The sequence below is a fragment of the Sciurus carolinensis genome, chromosome 7 (assembly GCF_902686445.1).
Source record: "Sciurus carolinensis chromosome 7, mSciCar1.2, whole genome shotgun sequence".
NCBI classification, from domain to species: Eukaryota; Metazoa; Chordata; class Mammalia; order Rodentia; family Sciuridae; genus Sciurus; species Sciurus carolinensis.
In genome coordinates, this window is record NC_062219.1 from 102,649,089 (window position 1) to 102,655,169 (window position 6,081).

Sequence of the window (6,081 nt, forward strand, 5' to 3'; positions counted from 1 at the left end):
CTCTTTGGTTAGATTGATTCCCAAGTTTTTTTTTTTTTGGTTTTTGGTTTTTTTTTTTGAGGTTATTGTAAATGGAGCTGTTTTCTTCATTTCCCTTTCAGATGCTTCATCACTTATGTATAAAAATGCTTTAGATTTATCCGTGTTGATTTTACAATCTGCTATTTTGCTGAATTCATTGGTGAGGTCTAGAAGTTTTCTGGAGGAGTTTTTTGGATCCTCTAAATATAGAATCATGTCATCAGCAAATAGTGACAGCTTAAGTTCCTCTTTTCCTATTCATATCCCTTTAATTTCTTTAGTCTGTCTAATTGCTCTGGCTAGTATTTCAAGGACAATGTTGAATAGAAGTGGTAAAAGAGGACATCCCTGTCTTGTTTGGGAATGGTTTCAGTTTTTCTCCATTAAGAATGATGTTATATGCCTAATTTTTTAACAAACAACATATTGTGGCCCATTCTTGTTTAAAGTCCTTCAGTAACCAGCACCCCCCATCCACCATGCCTCCACCTAACACACTAAGAATAATATTCAGACTCCAAAGCCTAGAAAGCCTGCACAATCTGCTTCTCTACCATTATCTAACCCCACCATTTCTCATGCTTATATTTGTTGACCCACATGCTTCTTCTCTCATGTCCTCAAAAGCTCCAAATTCTTTCTTTCCAAGTATCTTTCACAGGCTATTCCTTCTTGGAATGTCTCCCCTGCCTCATCTGTTGTCTTGCAACTTTTCTCAATCCTTTCCTTTAAGTTTCTGAGAAATTAATAGTGGATTACAAACAATTATCCAAATTTCCTCCTACTGCTAAAGAGGTAAGAGATGGGTTGAGTCATTCAAAAAATTAAACAGGAAGTCTTTGATCTGAGGAAAAAGCAAAATGAACAAGGTCAAACTCCAAGTGCTGGCTGCTGATGTTCAAGGAACTAAGAGGCAAATCCAGGAGCATCATCAAATATTTTCATAGATAAAGACCATACAGAAGAAATCAAAAGTGAAATGTATATTATGGAAAATAATTAAGTATATATAAGACAGACTTGAAGAAACATTACAATATAAAAAGGAAAAAAGATGAAAATTATTAGAGAGATAATGGCTAATAGGAAATACAAAGGAAATCTAATATAAAATAGTTCACTAACAATTTACTATTTTTAAAGAAAAAATGCAAATAGTAAAAGAAAAGGCAATGAATTACCTTTTAATAACAAAGGGAGAAAACCTTAAAGCACTAGAAAATTTTTCCCAGACAAACCTGATAAACCACATTTAATGCCTAGACAAACCCTAAGATAAACTAAAGGTCGCAACCCCCACCAATACTGTGAATTTAACCCAGGGGTGCTTTACCACTGAGCTACACCCCCAGCCATTTTTACTTTTTATCTTGAGACAGAGTCTTGCTGAGTTGCTGAGGCTGACCTCAAACTTGTGATCCTCCTGCCTCAACCTACTGAGTAGCTAGGGTTAGGAATACCCCATCTTACCCAACCAAAACAAACTAATAGTTTTAAGGCATCTGTGTATAAGAAAAAAATCTCCCACAAGTGCAGGGGCTAGGAGGGAGACGCAGAGTCAGACTAGCCTCAAACTCCCCTGCAGCAGTGTTCAATACCAGAGACAATGGAACTTTGTTTATGAAGTTCTAAGAAAAGGAAAGGGTAATTTTCCCAGACAACTAATTGTACCTTAAACATAAAGACAAGAAACATATTTTAAAATGGGCACAAATTCATAAAATTTAGTGCCTATGAGATCTATTTGAAAAAGTCATCCAACAATAAAATCCAACTTAAGCCAAAAGTTAAGTAAAATTAAAGAAACTGAAAATGAGAGTTTGGTCATTAAACCCATTCTATGGTTTAAAGAAAAAGCACAACAGTGAAAATTATGGACACAGTACAGACCTAATGTGTGAATCTTGACAATGTAAAAATAACAATAGATTTATCGGAGTTGTATAGGCAAGGTAAGAAGCCAGGATAAAGTTCCTTATTTTCAGAGCAGGAGGTTCATAGATACTCTTGAAATTGAAGCATTTTGTTAAAGAAACTTTTGAAATTTCAGAGTTATCTTTTAGAAAATAAAATGATTTGATGTGAAGAAATTATTATTAATTTGAGATTGAGCAATTCTACCCATTTCAGTTGCCTTTCTTCTATTAAATTCAAGTAAAGATAAATGTGATTTTTATTTTTAAAAAGCTTTTATAACTACATCCCATTTTCACAGAATTATATATTTATGGACATCTGCATAAAGAGATGACTTGGGTGACATCTGCCACATGTTAATGATGATTATTTCTGGAGAGTTGATAGTAGATATTTTGTTTATTTGGGGTTTTCTTTTGTCTTTAAGATTTTCTGTAGTGCCTAGCTTTTTGTGTGTGATAAACATGCATCAGCTTTACAAAAATCCATACAGGCATTCCTTGTTTTATTACAATTCTTTTTAGAGCCCTGCACAGATACTGTGTTTTTACACACTGAAGGTTTGTGGCCCTCCATGTGAACAAATCTGTTGGTGCCATTTTCCCAGCAGCCTGTGTTCTCTTCATGTCTGTCTGTTACATGTTGGTAATTCTCACATTTCAAATTTTTATTATTATTGTTATTTTTATGATCATGTCTGTTATGGTGATCAGTGATTAGGGATGTCTGATGTTGCTATTGTAATTGTTCTGGAGCACCACAACTGTGCCCAAAGAAGATGGCTAACTTCAAAACCGTGTTCTGATGCTCCATCAGCCAGCTCTTCCCGTGTCTCTCTCCTTCTTCACAGGCCTATTTCCTAACTCACAACAAAATTGAAAATGGGTCAGCTACAAGGGCCTCTAAGTACTTGTTCAACTGAAAGGGAGGATTGTATATCTCTCACGTTAACTAAAAAACTAGAAAGGATTGATCTGCATGAGGAAGATGTGACAAAAGCCAAGACAGACTGAACACTAAGCCTCTTGTATCAAACAGTTACCCAAGAAGGAGAATCAAAATTGCTACTCCAGGGAATGCACACATGACAAGAAAGCAAAATGGCCTTATAACAGAGTTGGAGAAAGTCTTAGTCATCCAAACAGAAGTTCAAACCAGTCATAACATTCCCTTAAACCAAAGCCTATTCTAGAGCATGACCTCTACTCTCCTCAATTCTGTGAAGGCTGGGAAAGGTGAGGAAGAGGAAGAAGAGAAGTTTGAAGGTAGCAGAGGCTGGTTCACAAGGCTGAAGGAAAAGAATTCATCTCCAATGACAGAAATGCAAGATGAAACAACAAGGGCTGATATAGAAGCTGTTATCCAGAAGATCTAGCCAGCATACTGATGAAGGTGGCTACACTAAACCACAATTTTTACTGTAAACAGAAGAGCCTTATATTGGAAGATGTCATCTAGGACTTTCATAGCTATAGAGGAAAAGTCAATGCCTATAGAGGAAAAGTCAAAGTTTTGAAGGACAGGCTGATTCTTATTAAGCACTAATGTAGTTAGTGACTTTAAGTTGAAGTTGATGCTCATATGCTATTAAGAAAATCTTAGGACCCCAAATTATACTAAATTTACTCTGTTTGTGCTCTATAAATGGAACAGTGAAGATTGGATGATAGTACATCACTGAGTATTTTAAGCCTGCTCTTGAGTCTTACCACTGAGAAGAAAAGATTATTTTCAAAATATTACTGTTCACTGGCAGTGCCTCAGGTCACCCAAGAGCTCTCATGGAGATGTACAGTGAGATTGATATTGTTTTCCTGCTTACTAACAAAACACTCATTTTTCAGCCCATGGTCAAGGAGTTACTTTGATTTTCAAATCTTATTGTTTAAGACATGTATTGTTATAAGGTTCTAGCTGCCATTGATAGTGATTCCTGGGATGGATCTGGGTTAAGTAAATCAAAAACCTCCAGGAAAGGATTCATTGTTCTATATGCCATTAAGAACATTTGTGATTTATGGGAGGAAGTCAAAATATCAACACAAACAAGAGTTTGGAAGTTGATTCCAATCTTCATGGGTGACTCTAAGGGGTTTAAGACTTCAGCAGAGGAAGAAAGTCTTCTGAATCCCTCCTCTGAGCCATGTGTTAAATTGTTTTTTCTTTTCTTTTCTTTCTTTCTTTCTTTTCTTTTTTTTTTTTTTTATTTAAAGACAGAGTCTCACATAGTTGCTTAGCACCTTGCTTTTGCTGAGGCTGGCTTTGAACTCATAATCCTCCTGCCTCAGTCTCCCGAGTTGCTGTGAATAAGGTGTGTGTCACTGTGCTCGGTTTAAATAACTATTTCTTAATTTTGAATAATGTATGAAGGTCTTCTTAGGTTGGAAAACAACCTGGATGTCTTGAAGCTGCAGGTATAATGTTATAAAGAATATTCCCTTTATTTTAAGTGTTTGAGTCTGTTAATGTGATTCAGTTGTAGTATGTTTGCCTTCATTTGAAGAGAACATTAAAAATCTAAGTTTTTGGTCTTTATAAGTGTGAAACCCATGATTAGTGTGCCTTCTGGTCAACTTCCCTCTCCCCAGCCATACCCTGTTGCTTCCACTATGATGTGCTGCCTCACTACAGGCCCATAAACCAGGGGCTAAGAAACCATGGAGGAAAACCTCTGAAACTATGAGCCAAAATAAATCTTTCCTCCTTTTAAGTTGATTGTCTCAGACATTTTGTCATAGCAACAGAGAGCTAACCTACACAAAGACCTTTGTTTGAACCTACCTCTGTGCTAGCAGACCTGCCCAACAAAAATCCTAGAAGGACTCTTCAAGTGAGATGAAAGAACACAAGACAGTAACTCAAATACTCACAAAGGAACCAACTGCATCAGTAAGGGGAACTACATAGGTGAATATAAAAGATAGTATAAAAGTATTTTTGTTTCTTCTGATTTAAAACACAACTGCATAAAGCACAAATTATCAAACTATTGATGTACTTATAATATGGAAAGACATAGCTGTAGAATAATAATATCATAAAGGAGTGGAAGGAAAAAGGGAAACTAAGTAAACAAAATTAGAATAAATCCTAGGTCTGCCAGTTGTATAACTTTGAGCTACTTTTTTTACTCAACTTGAGTCTTAATGTTCTCATGACATAAATTAGAACATTTATCTTATCTTTCAGTAAGATGATACTCATTTTAAAAGGTTGTTGAGGGGATTAAGTAAAAACGGTGTTTCTGAAATATTTTGTACAATGACGTACCCAGGTATTCAAAAAATGTTAGAATTGCTTCTTTTGGGTAAGGAGTACTTGGCAGTTCAGTATACTTTTTTTCTACTTTTTTGTGTCCAAAATTTTTTATAGTAAGAAAAAGGGCTCGTGTGGCTCTGGGTTCAACTCAATGCAAAATAAATAAATAAATAAATAAACAAATAAATAAATAAATACAGAGGTATGTTTATTCTGGTTTCCTTCCTTTTCTAATCCTCTTTTCCCTGGCACTTCCTAATTTAAGCCATAATTTTAAAGTCCTTCTGAACAACTAAAAAAGTGGTCTCCACAAGGATTTTTCTCAGGGGTTAAAAATAGATGAAACATGAATTAGGAGCTTCCAATCTCCACTTTGCATAGAGATATATCATACAATTTGAAATGTAAAAATCCAGATTAAAATAAGTAATTCTTTTCCTTTGTCTCCTGTTTGTTCCTTTATAAAATGATCACCCATGATCACCCCTTGAGTGTGGAATGCAGAAAAAGTGATGGGACTATTGCTTCTGGAATTGTACTATAAACCTCTGTGACTTCTGTTCTGCTGGTTCTCCTCTCTCCCTCTCCCTCTCCTCACTTTTTTGCTCCACTGAACACCTGTGCATGCTATGCACGCAAGGCACTGTGGGAAGCCTCCTGCCAACCACCATGTATATGAACTTGAACTTGGAAATAGATCCATTTCCAACAGAGCCAGGGGTGACTGCAGCCTGGCTGACCTGTTGATGGCAACCTCATGAGAAAGCCTAACCAGAGGAATCATCAGCCATGCCAGATTTCTGACTCTCAGAAACTACGAGATGATAAATGTTGCTGTTGTCACTTTAAACTGCTAAATTTGGGGTTGATTTTTTTACACAGCAA